The sequence below is a fragment of the Silene latifolia genome, chromosome 8 (genome assembly GCF_048544455.1).
Source record: "Silene latifolia isolate original U9 population chromosome 8, ASM4854445v1, whole genome shotgun sequence".
Classification (NCBI taxonomy): domain Eukaryota; kingdom Viridiplantae; phylum Streptophyta; class Magnoliopsida; order Caryophyllales; family Caryophyllaceae; genus Silene; species Silene latifolia.
The window spans coordinates 43311655-43327839 of record NC_133533.1 but is presented as its reverse complement, the minus strand read 5'-3'; positions in this window follow the sequence as shown (position 1 = coordinate 43327839).

Here is a 16185-nt window from a genome sequence, read left to right as displayed (position 1 = left end):
AAAAAACTCGGTTTAAAACCGTTTTGGTAAGTAAAAAAGAGTGTTTTAAGATTAGTGATGGTGTAGTGGTCGAAGTGGTCGGACAAGTTATTTAATGCACGGTGACGGTACCAAACAATGTGTAATGCTTGTATTTACGATCGGAAGGTCGTAAATACGCGTCGGATTGTGACTTAAGAAGTCGAGTCGAGAATTTTAAGGGAGAAAAGAGGGGGCGGACACTCGCGTGAGTTCTCAAATGGGGGCATTTGAGGGGTATTTATAGGAAAATAAGAGGTTGTGTGAGTTTTGAGCGACGTGACCACCTAGGCTGCTCAAAGAGGCGCGATCCACGTCGCGGTTCATCGAGGTGTCTTGTCGCTTTCACACAAGTGTAATCATGATTTGTTCTATCCTAGGTTTTGGATGAACATGTTTGATATTTGACTATGTAAGATTCCGGGAAATCTTAACATAGAAGGCTTTGAATATTTTGTTTTTGGTGGTTGACTCGGTTTGACTCGTTATTGGAGTCGGGATTTGAATTTTTGAGTCGGTTTTTGGTCCGGTGTCGGTTTTGACTCTAGTTAGTGTCGTTGCGACCCCGTCGTCGTGCATTAAACACTCCAGGTATTTTTGAAATGTTTTGAGATGTTTTATTTTTGAAATCGTTTTAAGTTTTTTGACGTAAAGTTGTACACAAATTGTCGATCAAACGCCGCGATTCCAAAGCATGTTATAGTCCGATAAACGTCGGGTGCTTGTTGGAGTCTCAACATATACTGGGTATCTACAGCGAGCCCCTTCATATCCGCAGCACAGCTGGCGAGCCTTTGTCTGCAAACAATAAACAATTCAAGGATGTATCCCGAGGATGCCTCGGACGTGACTCCTCCACACAGCTGGCAAGCCTTTATCCGCAAAAATGATACGACTCAAGGACATATCCCGAAGATGTCGTAGGTATGACTCCTTCTTATGGTTAATGAGCCTTTGCACGCCATCTAACGGACTTTAAACGTCCCACACGGACAGTTGACAGACTCTAAACTGTTCCCGACGATAGGCCTCAGCTCGTACCCTCGAGTTACCTAGGCGTCGCCCTTCCCGACGGCAGGTCCTTGGTCCGAATCCTTTAGAGCCGCCTCGACGTCGCTTCAGTCTCCAGGTTATAATATTCGATTGACATGGGGCTCTACTTTGACTTTCGCTTTGTCCAAGCCTCAGTCAAAGTGGGGGCTCTGTAGATACCCAGTATCTATTGAGTCTCCAACAAACACCCGATGATTATCGGACTACAACATGCTTAGGAATCGCAGCGTTTGATCGACGGTTTGTGTACAACTATACGTCGGAAAACTTAAAACGATTTTGAAAATAAAACATTTTAAAACTTTTCAAAAGTACCTGGAGTGTTTAATGCATGACGATGGGGTCACAATGACACTAAAATTCAAATCCCGACTCCAACAACGAGTCAAACCGAGTCAAAAACAAAAAACAAACCATTCAAATGCTTCCATGTTAAGATTTCCCCGAATCATGCATGGTCAAGTACAAATCAAGTTCTTCCAAATCCTAGGATAGAACTGTAATACTCCGTATTTATAAGTCTTGGGGTACTCTATCGAGTAGCCCTTACTCTGTCGAGTAAGGGCAAGTTGCGAAATAAAATAGTTTCTGACCTGTTGGGTACTCGATCGAGTAGCTGGGGTACTCGATCGAGTAAGGGGGTACTCGATCGAGTACCTTGGGTACTCGATCGAGTGTCCGGTTTTACGGGGAGTTTTTCTCGGGTTTTGTTAATTATGCGATTAAGGTATTTAAACATAATCGTCATTGTTTTAAATCACTTTTACAAAACCTAAAACCCTGTTTAAGAAAGAAAGCAGCCACTTCATCTTCCTAATCGCATTCTTAGCAATTCCGGAGTTCGAGGACGGTCGAGTTCGTGTCGTAGTTCGTATCGTTGAGTTCCTTGCGTCGAGGGTAAGCTTTTAATATAATTTTTATAATGTTTTGCTAAGTTTGGTTAAACCCTAATTTAGGGATTGGGGGTTTTTGTGCGTAGTGTGTGATGTATAGCCTATATTTGTTATATGATAAGAGGAGGATTCGTAGAAGAGGCGTTTTGATACGATTGTAGATACCGTCGCTTGTTGTGCTTTCGGTAGGATTTCCTACTCGTATTAGTCCCATAATGGGATATTGGTGATGTCTTTGTAGTTAGTTGTTTGATGTGATGATTGTCTTGTGTTTGTGGTTGTGATTCTTTGTTGATGGTTCTCGAGATGCGTTCTCGAGAAGTGGGGTCACTTGGGAGTGACTTCACGCCCTAGTTTCGCCCTTCGTGGAACCCGCCACGGGAGGGGATGTGCACATTAATGGGACGGGGTTATCGCTCGGTATGATGAGCGGGGCTTAGGTGGGAACGGCTGCGGTCCCCCAGCGGTAGTCGGTGGGTCCAAAGGTGGATCGAAGATTGAGATGATGGGAGTTAGTGGTGTGTGTGTGTGTGTGTGTTGGATCATTGTCTGTTTATCTTATTATTGTTATCTATATTGATTGTGTGATTAGTACCGACCCCGGTGTTGTTTTGTAAACCTGCGGTGATCCATTCGGGGATGGTGAGCAGATATTGAGCGGTATTGAGATGAGCATCGGGATATTTGGGATGCCACGACATGACGATAGGAGTCTTCTTGTAGCCTTAGTTTATTTACTTTTGATTAGACAGTCATTTGAGAATATTGTATCGTACTTTGGTTTGGTTTTGAGGATTGTATTTATTCATTAAACCATTTATAATAAACGTTGTTTTTGTTTTGTCTATTTGATTATCATACCTCGGCGTAGAGATGGTGATGTCTTCATACCCGAGTGGTCTGGTAAGGCACTTGGAGTATGGGGGTGTTACAAATGGTATCAGAGCGACGATCCTGAAACCTGTAACCAATGAACTTAATGAACATAGGGAGTCAATTAAAATGAACCCGAGGTAAAAGTTGTAGGAGCTAGTGCAAAGGCTTGGGAGACGTCCTAAAGTCGCGGGGGTCGCCCTACAACTTTGAACCGGTCACAGGGGGGAAGTGTTTGTCGTATGTGTGTTAGGTTAACTTGTTTACAAATGTGATGGATGTGTTGATTGTTGGATGTTCGAATTGGAAGTTGAGGAGATGAAAGAAAAGTGATGTTATATATATATATAGAAATTGTTGATGAAATGATAGCATGTTGAATGTGTTACAACGTGGCAATTAATAGCATGATTGTTATGATATAATGTGATTTATAAAGTTAGCATGTTAGTATATGACGTAATATGCGGGTAGCTCTTACGTATTAGTGGTACTCGATCGAGTGGGACTGACTCGATCGGGTGGGTTTTTGGCGATTTTGAGTCCAGAATCGAGTTTTGGGGCACTCGATCGAGTAACTAGGGGTACTCGATCGAGTAGGGGGTCACTCGATCCAGTAGCCTAGATACTCGATCGAGTAGGTAAGAGAACAGAAGGTCTGTTTGGTTCTGGAGTTTGGGTACTCGATCGAGTACGTGGGGGCACTCGATCGAGTAGCCCGTTACTCGATCGAGTGTGTTTGGGAACTCGATCGAGTGGGTTCTGGGCATCGTGATTTCGTGTTTTGGGGTTTAGTACGTGTGTTTATGTTTACCCTTTCTTATATAGCTTCAAGATGCCGCCCAAGAGAACTGCTTTGTACGCGAGAGCTGAGCTTATGACCGTGGATGACATCGTTAAGATGTTAGAGCACCAGGACGCTCTTACTGAGACCCTGAAGAGAGTGAATGAGGACAAGGATAAGAGTAAGGAGAAGGAGGTTGATCATTCTAAAATCAGCCTCTATATTGCGAGGTTTAACCCGAAAGAGTACAAGGGAGTTGGGGAGCCTAATCTGCTTGATAGTTGGCTGAGAGAGATGGAGAACATCTTAGACTTGGTTCATTGTCCTGGTGAGATGAGGGTGGAACAGGCTGCGTTCTATCGGAGGGAGGCAGCAGGCAAGTGGTGGGATTCAGTGAAGGTGAGTGCTAAGGAGATATACACCAACCAGGGCTTACCTGCTATACCTTGGGAGGAGTTTCGTAGGGCTGTGGGGAAGGAGTTCGTACCGGAGCATGTGAGGAGTAAGTTGAGGGAAGAGTTTGATAAGTTTAAGATGACCGCTGAGATGTCTGTAGCCGAGGCAAATGGAGCTGCGCAGGAGCCCAGCTTGCTTGTGTTTAGGGGAGATTATCTTGGGCTTGGATAATAGGAAATCCAACCGCGATCTTCCATTCTTGGGGAGTCCCGTCATCTTACAGGTAAAAGACACCTTTTTTTTTTTTTTTTTTTTTTTTTTTCTTTCTTTTTTTTTTTTTTTTTTTTTTTTTTTTTCTTTCTGCTTCTTTCTTTTTTTTTTTCGTTTTTTTTTTTTTTTGGGTGCCTAATACCTGTTTTGGTAGCTTTGGCTTATGGAACGGCTCCGATTGCTCGAGCCCCCAGTTCATGCACTTTCCTATCATGCCCGTATGATTTCGATGAGGACGAGGTTGTACATGGTGGACTTCACCCGGGTCTGCGATTATTGGAAGAACAAGCTGAAGAATGACGATGGCCCTTTGATCAGGTGGATTGTACCGTGGTGGCATCTCAAGTCTGTCACTGGAGTGTCTTCTTTGGATCCTACTAGGTCCGTGCGCCTCCCTGGATTGGAGTTTATGGTATGCATCTTTCCTGAGAGGTTGATGAGGCAAGTCGGTTTGAAGCAGATGATTCCCAGGCTTGACACCGTCCCGCAGACTGCCATGGCCTTGACTACCGAGAGCCGAAGAGAGTGGGCTATGAAGTGGGCCCAAAGAAACATGTGGTTCCTGAGTTTCTCCTCCAATGCCTTGTGGGTGTCGGATTCTTATCTGAGGTGGAGGAAGGCCGCAACTTCGGAAGAGCGCGAAAGACTGAGGAAGCGTGAGCCCGTTGACTACAAGGTGAAGAAGAAGCCGGCTTTCAAGTCATTCATCCTTCGAAGAAATCGAAGACTACTCCTGTCGCAGAGGTGGTGGTTGGCAAGAACGGAAGAGTCAGGCCTCGAGAAAGACCGTTGGTGATTAGGTCTGAAGAGGTGCAAGAGCGTCCGGCTCGAGGTCGTGACCAGAAATATGACAAGAACGACAAGGGCAAGGGAAAGATGGAGGAATAGCCCAAGTCTTATTTATTATTTGATTATTATTATTTATTATTGTTGTAATAAAAGGAGGGATTTTTAGAATCCTAGCCTAGTCTATTTTTATTATTTGCCGTATTATTATTATTAGAAATTGAATGAAATAAAAAGGTTAAGTGGTTATGAAACCGTTGTTATTTTCTTTAATTATTCTTGTCGAATTTCAAATGCAATGCAAATGTCCTTCTATTTACATTTTAAATAAAATGGTGGGTTGAATCCCGTGAAGGATTGCCTACGTATTCACTTAAAAAAAGCGAAATCAAACCCTTGCGCGTAGTTCGAGTAAATGTAAAAGAATAATTGTTTGAAGCAAGAGCTTGTAATGAACATAGAAAATAAGCATGAGCTTTTGCTTACTCGGGAGGTGCGAATTTAGTTTGTTTGATGATATGAGGATGACAAGTTTGCCAAGATGCAAGAGCACAGTGACATTCAGATGGGCCAGGGGCCGTTTATTTAGTGCCGCAAGAGCGACACGTAGGTTTACGCGAGGCGCGTTCCTGTTCTATCCTAGGCATAGTACCGTTTCAGTTGGTCGAGATTTGTGGGGTTTGAAAACTCATTCCCATCGAGGTCTGTGATTCTAACCGCACCCCCTGGGAGTATGGATTTGACTAGATATGGTCGGTCCCCGATTAGGTTTGAATTTTCCCCTTGGGTCGACGGGTAAAAGAGCTCTGACCGATTTGAGAACTAAATCTCCTTCTTTGATGTTTCTTGGCCTAACCCTTTTGTTGAAAGCTCGTTTGATACGTGCTTGATATGTTTGGACATTATGTAAGGCACGAAGCCTGCGTTCATCCAGGAGGATGAGTTCTTCATACCTATCCCTCTTCCAATCGGCCTTCGGGATTTGACTTTCTAGTAGAATACGCAAGGATGGTATTTCTAGCTCGACTGGTTGTACGGCTTCCATGCCGTAGGTCAAATAGAAAGGAGTGGCCCCAGTGGGCGTCCTGACGGATGTTCGATACCCCCACAAAGCGAAGGGTATTTTACTTGGCCAATCTCTGTAATTGTCAGTCATTTTCTTGAGGATTGTGACGACATTCTTGTTAGCCGCTTCTACCGCGCCGTTAGTCTGTGGTCTATAGGGCGATGAGTGATGGTGCTTGATCTTGTACTTGGCTAGCAATTGTTCGGTTTCGGCTTGGAAGTGGGACCCATTATCGCCGATGATTTCATGTGGGCAACCATATCGGCAGATGATGTTATTTTGTATGAATTTGGCTACATTTTTGGCTGTGAGAGCGGTGTAGGAAGCCGCTTCTACCCACTTGGTGAAGTAGTCAATTGCTACTAGGATGAAACAGTGACCTCCTGTTCCTGCTGGGGTTATTTTCCCAATTATGTCGATTCCCCACGCGGAGAATGGCCAGGGAGATGTCATCGTATAGAGCAACGAAGGAGGGACATGCTGTACATTCCCGAAAATTTGGCAATTGTGGCAGTGCCTCACATATTTGATGCAATCGGATTCCATTGTGCTCCAATAGTACCCTAGACGTGTGATTTTCTTTGCCATCATAGGTCCACTCATATGAGGACCGCACTCTCCATCGTGGATTTCTTCCATCACCTTTCGTGCCTGCGAATGATCAAGGCAACGCAGGACTACACCAAGAGGTGTTCTTTTGTATAATTCTCCTTGCATGAGGACGTATTGTGAAGCTAGTAGGCGTATAGCTCGTTGTCCCCTCTTATCCATATCCGGTGGATAGGTACCATTGAGCTTGAAGTTCAGGATTGCTTGGAACCGGGGTTCTGTGCGATTTCTTCTTCATCGGTAATTTGATGGACATAAGCGCTCGACCGTCGTTCGATACACAAAGGCATTTTCATCATGTAATCTGGTATACTTATCAAAGATGCAAGTTTCGCAAGAGCGTCTGCAAATTGATTTTCCTCCCGAGGTAGGTGCAAGTAGGTTATGTGATCAAAGAATTGAGCGACTTGGTCAATCCTAGCTTGATAGGGTGCTAGGCTTTCGCTTCGGATTTTCCAGGATCCCGTAACTTGGTTGATGATTAGTGACGAATCTCCATGCACTCGGAGGTTTTTGATGCCTAAGCTTATTGCTGCTTGTAGTCCAATTAGACAAGCCTCATACTCTGCGGCGTTGTTTGTCACCTCGAAGTCGAGTTTGACAGCGATCGGTGTATGCTCGCCTTCAGGAGAAATGAGCAACACTCCTATCCCAAATCCTCTTAGGTTTGATGCTCCATCAAAGTATAGGTCCCAGGAGTCTACATCTGTTTGAAGTATATCCTCGTCGGGAAATGACCAAGTATCTATGGCTTGTGCGTCGTTGATGGGATTTTCTGCGAAGAATTCGGCGACGGCGCGACCCTTTATTACTTTTAGTGGTACGTATTTGAGGTCAAATTCTGAGAGCATCATGGTCCATCTTGCTAGGCGTCCATTGAGGACAGGTTTCTCGAAGAGGTATTTGACTGGATCCATCTTGGAGAATATTTTGACGGAGTAGCTAAGCATGTAGTGGCGTAGCTTCTTTGTTGCCCACACAAGAGCGAGGCATGTCTTTTCGAGTTGTGAGTATTTGCACTCGTATTCCAAGAACTTCTTACTTAGGTAGTAAATAGCTCTTTCTTCACTTCCTACGGTTTGAGCTAGCATAGCACCCATGGCAGTTTCAGTTACTGTGAGATACAAACCAAGAGGTTGATCTTGTTGTGGTGGCATGAGCACTGGTGGTTTAGCCAATATCTCCTTGATTCTGTCGAACGCCTTTTGACAATCATCATCCCACATGGTGTGGTCTGTCTTCTTAAGTTTCTTCAAGATAGGCTCGCAAATCATCGTAAGTTTCGATATGAATCGACTTATGTATTGAACTTTTCCCGGGAATCCCTCGACTTCTTTCTCCCTCCCGAGGTTGTGGCATTTCAATCGAGCTTTGATTTTCGAGGGATCTATTTCTATACCTCGTTGGCTAACGACGTATCCTAGGAGTTTGCCAGACGTTACCCCAAATGTGCACTTCTGAGGATTGAGTCTCATGTTGTACTTTCGTAGCCTTGCGAAGAACTTGCGAAGGTTCGCAATATGTCCCTCTCTCTCTTTGGATTTGACGATCATGTCATCTACATATACCTCAACTTCTTTGTGCATCATGTCATGTAAGAGTGTAGTTGCGGTGCGTTGGTATGTAGCTCCAGCGTTGATCAATCCGAACGGCATTACTGTATAACAATAGGTTCCCCATTGGGTGACGAACGCGGTCTTGTGCATGTCTTCCATGGCCATTTTGATTTGGTTATAACCCGCATATCCATCCATGAAGGATAGTAATGCGTGGTCTGCAGTATTGTCCACCAATATGTCGATGTGAGGTAGAGGAAAGTCATCTTTCGGACTTGCTTTGTTCAAATCTCTAAAGTCAACACAAACTCGAATTCTCCCATCCTTTTTGGGTACGGGTACTATGTTAGCCACCCAGTCAGAATACTCGGAAACTTTGATGAACCCGGCTTTGAATTGCTTATCAACTTCTTCCTTGATCTTCAGGGCCCATTCTGTTCTCATCCGTCAAGCTTCGTTTTTTCTGGGCTTGAAACCTGGCTTAATCGAATTCTATGCTCGTGCAATGTCTCTGTCGATCCCTGGCATGTCTTTGTAGGACCAAGCGAAACGTCTTTGAATTCATTTAGGAGGTCTATGAATTCGGCCCGTTCGGTAGAGCTCAAGGTAGTCCCTATCCTAAGTTCTTGGGGTTCTAGTTCGGTTCCTACATTGATGGGTTCGGTGTCCTCACCATTCTGGTCCCCTTCCCTTTCGTAGTATTTCTTTGGCTATGTAGGGAGGTATTTCGGTCAAGTCCGGGTTTTGGTCATCCTCAGTATCATCATAAACAGAATTGCACTCAAGATAACGCAAAGAGTAAGCGTAACCCGATTTATTCATATTAAGATTTGAGTAAAGTGAAACAAAGAAGCCAACCGATCCATGGTCGGTGGCGGCAAAGGAACGAGAGTTGGGGCATTTCCGAACTACTCGTGACTACTTGAAAGTAAGCTAGGAGAAACGAAAGGAGTGGGGATGACGACAGGAGTAGACTCTCTAATGACTTCTCTAGACTCGACTCGACTCCGACTCCGACTCGATTCGAACTCGTCGTCTTCCCGGCTCTTCTTTGAACATCTCTCCTTCTCCGGTGGTGAGCTTGAAGAGTCTTCCTTGATTGTCGGTCCATTTGATTGATTTTCTCCATCCTTTCGCCGCTTTGCATCGATTTACGTGATTAATGCGGTGGGGTTGAAGCGATCGTCTTGAAGTATTGTAGTAATGATCTCATCCTGCGCGGCCCTAACAAATCGGTCCTCTCCAAATAGGAGGCTAACAGCTTGTTCGTCTAAGCAAGGTGCTTGACGGGTTTTGACGGTAGGAACCGTTTCTGGAGGGATAAAGTAGCAATCGTGAAAGATCTCGATTCCGGCTAACTTCCTCTCGAGGTAATGCCAAGGTTCGGGAAATCCATGATAGAGTTCCGAACTTCCTTCTTGAACGAAGTACCCATTCAGGGTGGGGAGATATGGCTTCATTTGGACTCCTACATACTTGCGATTTTGGACTTGAGCAAGCATTTCGAGAACTTCTTCAGCTGTGGGTTTGTACCCTAGTCCAAGTGGTATTCTTGATGAGTTGCCTTTCTTGTATGGTGCGAAGGTGTTCTTCCGAATTGGGTTCAAAGGCATTCCAGGGAAGTATCCCTGATTTTTGCGTATGTGATTGACCACTAAATTAGAGTAGGGATTGTAGTACAAGGGTGCCAACTCGCTTTCTATGACACTTACACTTTGGAAGCCCCCAAGTTCGTATATGGGATCCGCAAGGACTTGATTGCTCGATTGTTTCTCGATTATTGCCTTGATAGGCGACGAAGTGATTGTCACAACTTTGCCATTGAGTGGGATCTTGATCTTTTGGTGAAGGGTGGATGTTACAGCTTTGGAAGCATGAATCCAAGGCCTTCCCAGAACTATGTTGAATGAAGCTTCGATGTCCACTATTTGGAAGTTGACCTTTCGCTCGATTGGTCCCGTGGCTATGGTTAGGCTAGCAAGTCCAACCACTTTTCGTCGCGTACCGTCATATGCGCGTACACCTTGACTTGTAGGGGTCCAATCCGACTCTTTCATGCCCAGTTTATGTGCCGTTTTGAGGGGTATGACGTTGACCGCGGAGCCATCATCTACCAAGGTCATTGGCACATTTTTCTTTAGACAGATGACAGTGATGTATAGAGCGAGGTTGTGACTAGCGCCAAAAGGTGGCAAGTCTTCGTCTGAGAAAGTAATAGGATTACTTAACTTCGGTGATTCTTGGAAGACCAAGTTGACTACATCTTCGGGAGTAGAGTTATGTGCCACATTCAATTTGGCCAAAGCTTGCGATAAAGCTTGGCGGTGTGGAAATGAGCTTGCCACTAGTTGCGTGATCGAAAGATCAGCCTTGGTTCTTTGTAATTGCTTGAGCAAATGGTCAGTGGGATCGTCTTCGTTGTCATTTGGTGTGATGACATTGGTTGGACTGTTTTGAGTAATACTTTGGTATGGACGGCCCGAGCGAGTTAGGTGATCCACATCTTGGTCTTCGCCATTTTGGACTATCTCTTTTACCAAGGAGTTTTCGATGAGATACTCGTCTTCATCGTCATCGGCCCAAACCCGTTAATGCGGCTAGTTCTTTCATCCTCATGATGTCACTTTCTAGTCGTATGATTTGATCAACTAGTCTATCGATCACGGTGACTACTTCTTGCATAGTGGCATTTTGAGAAAAGGTCAATGGTATGCGTTCTTTAGGCGTTGCCCTGGGATCGCGTAAGATCATTACCATGTTTTCTAATTCCCACACTTGTCTATCTACACTCCTTGCCCATGCGATGAAGTCGGAAATGGTAGGGGAGATGGTAGAGTAGAGTCTTTCTTTCTCAATTGCATGAATTTCATTTTCGGTGGGAGAAATGAGATGTGAGCAATCTAAGGTAGATTCGTCACTTGTAATTACTAGAACTCCAAGAGGATTCTGAGTGTTGTTGGGCTTACCTCCTGGTGGAATTGGAAGCCGGCCATCTTCAATCATATCCTGAAGCACATGTTTCAACTTGTAGCATTTTTCTGTGTCGTGCCCCTTGCCCCTATGGTATTCACAGTAAGAATTTTCATCCCAGAATTTGGACTTCCTTTCGGGTTCGGGAGTAGGTCCAATAGGTTGGAGTTTGCCTTGCTTCATTAGCCTTTTCAGAGCGTTGGAGTATGTGTCCCCAAGGTTTGTGAACTTCCTTGGTGGGCTAGTTTTCTTGGATGGCTCGAGAAGGTTAACTTCGTCGGTCTTGCTAGTAGAGCCGTATGAACGACTTGTGGACCCTTGATATCCTCGACCTACCGTTTTGGACAAGAGCCCTTTGCGGATGTCATCTTCAATTCGTGTCCCCAACATGGTTAAATCTTTGAAAGTCTTGATGTTTTGATATCTCAAATGGTTGGCATATATGGGCTTGAGATTGTCCACGAACTTCTCCACAAGAGTGGCCTCATCCGGGCGTTCTACTAGTTGAGTACTAGTCTTCCTCCACCTACTTAGGAAGTCGGTGAATCCTTCTTTGTCATTTTGGGTAAGAACCTCTAGAGTGCGCATGTTGACTTGGATCTCGGCATTATCCGCGTATTGTTTCGAGAACTCAATGGCGGCGTCCTCCCAAGTAGCGACCTTTTTGTGATCTAAAGTGTAGAACCATTGCTTTGGGATGGTGTCAAGAGATGAAGGAAAGATCCTTAAGAACATCTCGGGTTTGATGCCTTTGATAGACATGTAGTCCTTGAAGGCGCGGATGTGGTTCAAAGGGTTCTCATGTCCTTTAAACTTAGGGATATCCGTCATGCTAAAGTTAGTGGGCAATTTGGAATTGACGGCTTCATACTTACGATTGTTCTCCCTGTAAATGTCATCCCCTTTAAGGTACATCAATTGCTCCTCTAGGTATTGGAGTCTTTTCTCACTGCAGATTGTCCCCATGAGAGGATTCTCATCTTTGGACTCGTCATCGGAAAAACCTAGTACTTCACTTTTAATGGGAGGTAGCTTTCCCTCTACATCAAAGATGCGGCCTTCGATGAGCTCAAGGCGGTCATAGGTTTGTTCTTGAGTGATTTGCATTTGGGTTATCGCGGCCAGGATTCGATCATTACTCTCTTGAATTTGCTGGAGGTTCGTATCATCACTTGACCCAGGCATCTTGGAAACTGGATAAGAGACCGGCGACGAATCAAAACATGATCGACCATTCTATCACATTTGCTAAAAGAGGAAAAGTTTTTGACTCGTGAAGTGGGTGTGTGCCACTTGTGTTGAGTGAATTTTGAAGAAAGACAAGGTCTTTGAAAATGTGTGTCCTAGCCAACTGTAGTGTAGTTGTAGGAGTGGACTCGAAGTGAGGTTTGAAATGGGCTTGTGGCCCGAATTTTGACTTGACAAACGGACAGAGTTTTGACCGGACTTTATCTTTGTACTGATTAAAGGCCCTATTTTGAAATTCTTGATTGAAAACGGGTTTTGATTTTTTGAAAATTCGTCATGGTTTGTTTTGAAATGGTGATCACATAAGGTTTTGCATATTTATACAAGCATTATAACGGGATGCTGAGTGCATTTAGAAAGGTTTTGGTTTAAAGGGTGGGTTGCCATACCGAACCATCAAACCCGAAGTCTGTGGAGAGGCTCGTGCCAAACAAGAGTAAGGCCGATTCCTAGTCCATTTCCTCAAGTAGTGAAGGCCCTTGATACAAACAAGAGTAAGCATCATGGTATGGATGACGTCAATCGCTATCCATCCTTAGGCCCAAATAAGAATTAGGACCGTTTAGACGGGACGATTTGTCAAATGGGTTGGGTTGGGCCTAGGAAGGCCGATTAAAACGATCTAGGAAGACCGAGTCATGAAAACCGACAATTGTCTTGTACAAACTTATTCCCTAACCTTGTTCAAGTTTCACCCTAGCTACACGTAAGTGTATGTCCCCATGAGTCGCCAAAGCGTGGACGCTGGGCCGCCCACGGGGCGCTTGGTTGAGAAACGAGGGACAAGCGTTTGCATTTTGTATGGAGTCGCCACCAATTTTTATGGGAAATTGGAACCGTTCGAATACCTCGTGTCATGTCAAGACACAAAGTAGTGACATGAACACTAAGCAATCGTTACCCTTAGCATTCTATGTCTAGAATGACTCTCGCGGATGCCAATGAACACGGGTGCTCACGGAGATCTGGAGTAAGGGGTGAGGGTACGTATTAGGAAGCTCTTTTGATCGAACACCTAATCCCGCCCGCCTCGATAGCGGCCTCTACTAATGATTAGGGAGTTTATTCGTACTTGATATATCGTCGGCTAAATGCATGCAATGCAACATCCATAGATTAATCCTAACATGTGAGAATTAGACTAAGTCGGTTGACACGTAATTAGCATACAATTGGGTCGAAGTTGGATTTAATGTTGATTGACATGTGAAAGCATACAAGCAATAAAAGAAATACAATAAAAGAAAATTACAATAATGGAGATTACATTAATTACAACGGATAAGGCGATTTATGTCGAAAATACCTTTAAAACGGATGATTTGATAAAAAGGAATAAAAGAATAAAAAGAACTAAATGCGAACAGGAATTAGGTGATAATATAATTATTAGTCAATTAATACGTAAACTAAATAACTAAGTCAAAGCAGAAACGGAGTTCAGAGACAGAAATCACCCGAACAAAGCGCGAGACACTGCGCCCTTTGGAAGAAAGCGCAGCAGCGATTGCCGCGTCTGTTCAGGGGTGAGTTCTCGGGCTGTGAAGCCAGAACTGCAAACCGTTAATGTTGATTGTTAATTTAATGGATTGATTGATAATAATTACTCGGATGAAAGTGATTTAATGTATTATTTAGCATATGAATGGGTCATAAAACAATAAACAATGAAACATGAATGAGACGGAAATTAGACGGATTAATTATGTGAAGGGTCGATGTTAATGAACGATTAATTAGTGACATCGGTGAATGAAACTAAACATGACGAATTATCAATGAATATGGATGCAAATATATCAATGACGAATCTCAGAAACCCAATATGAACAGATTGAACTTCTAAAACCCAGATTTGAATATTAATGACGAAAACCCGTAAATATTGATTATCTAGGATTTAAGTCGGAACAATGATGAATTAAACATGTAGATTATGATGATGAATTATGATACATGTGAATTGATATGTTATTATGATGAACGAATTAATGAACAAAAAGAAACAAATAAAACATACACAAACACGAATTACAGAGGACGGAGAAGGAGAAAAGAAGCGAGAGGCTGCGGCGGCCTCACGAAGAGGCGCGCAGTGTCTTGCGCTCCTTCGAAGAGGCGCAGCAGTTGCTGCGTCTTTTCTCTTCGTCTGTCTACTGGAAATCCGTAAAAAGGTTTTAAAGACGGTTTTTAGAAATCGGTTTTAATGGTATTTTCGACATGAATCTTACAATTGTTATACGATAAACAAAATACAATAAATAAAGAGAATTAATACACCCTCAGACTTACATGTTGACGAAACGAGAAGAACTAAGAAGATCGATTAGTGATGCTCGACGCGAATGCAAGGAAAGAATGCCCTCTAAAGAGGAAAACGATTTAACAAATTGATTAATTAGATTGATTGAGTGTAGTGGTCAAATTGGTCGGTCATGCAACGGAGAGGCTGGTACCCGGAAAGATCCGAGCTTACGTGGTCGAAGGTTCAAGCACGTAGGCGCCAATTAGTAAGAACAAAGTCTAGAATGCAAAGGGAGAAGAGAAGGGCGGACACTCGCGTGAGAAATATGAGGAACGAAAGCTCCTATTTATACTAATCACACGGAGGAATAGGGTTTCGGAGACTCTTTGGAAGTGAATCTCGGAAAGATATAAAAAAGATACGTAAATCATGCAAAGAAGGGCCTGGGAAGAGGCGCAGCGACCCACTGCGTCTCTTGGAAGAGGCGCAAAGACAGACTTGCGTCTATTCCCGGGAGGTTTCCTCTGTTTAAGAAAGATTTCCGTGTTTTAGTTATGGTAGGACGGATTTAATTCGATTATCTTTTGAATATTATGTAAATATGACGGGATATTATTTGCCAAAAGATAAAATTTGAGAAATATGGAATAGAATTATCCGGAACATTCCAGAACATTCTGACTCGGGATTTTAACAGTTATCAGAAAATGGAGACGGTTTTTGACCCGGACTCCGAATGTACTCTAATTACTGCCAAAACGACCGTATCGGCACGTAGATGACAACTAAGAGGTTGACATTAATTTTTGAGCAATCACTTGACGATAATCTTACGAACTGTCACTAATCGTTCCGCGAATCAAACATGCGGCCCAATCATCACCGGGTGGTTTGCGAGGGGTGCAGAAACGAGGTGTCTACACAATGCAACATCCAAGTTTTAATCCTAGCATGTGAATTTAGACTAAGTCGGTGGACACGTAATTTAACATACAATTAATGTCGAAGTAGGATTTAAGTTCAATTACATGTGAAGACATACAAATGATACAAGAAACATGATTAATACAATAAATAAAAATTACAATAATGAAAATCACAATAATTACAATGGATTAAACGATTTATGTCGAAAATACCTTTAAAACGGATAATTTGAGAAAAAGAGTAAAAGAAAGAAATAACGAACAAATCAGAAGGTGATAATACGATTAATATTCCATTATACGTAAGCTAATTAAACTAGGTCAAGCATCAACGGAGTTCAGAGACAGAACTCAACCCGGAAGCAAAGCATAGAGAGGATTGCGCCCTTTGGAAGAGAAAGAAAGTCTGCGTCATTCAAGGGTGAGTTCTGGCTGTGAAGCCGGAACTGCAAATCGTTAATATTAATTGGCTAATTTTAAGGATTAATTACG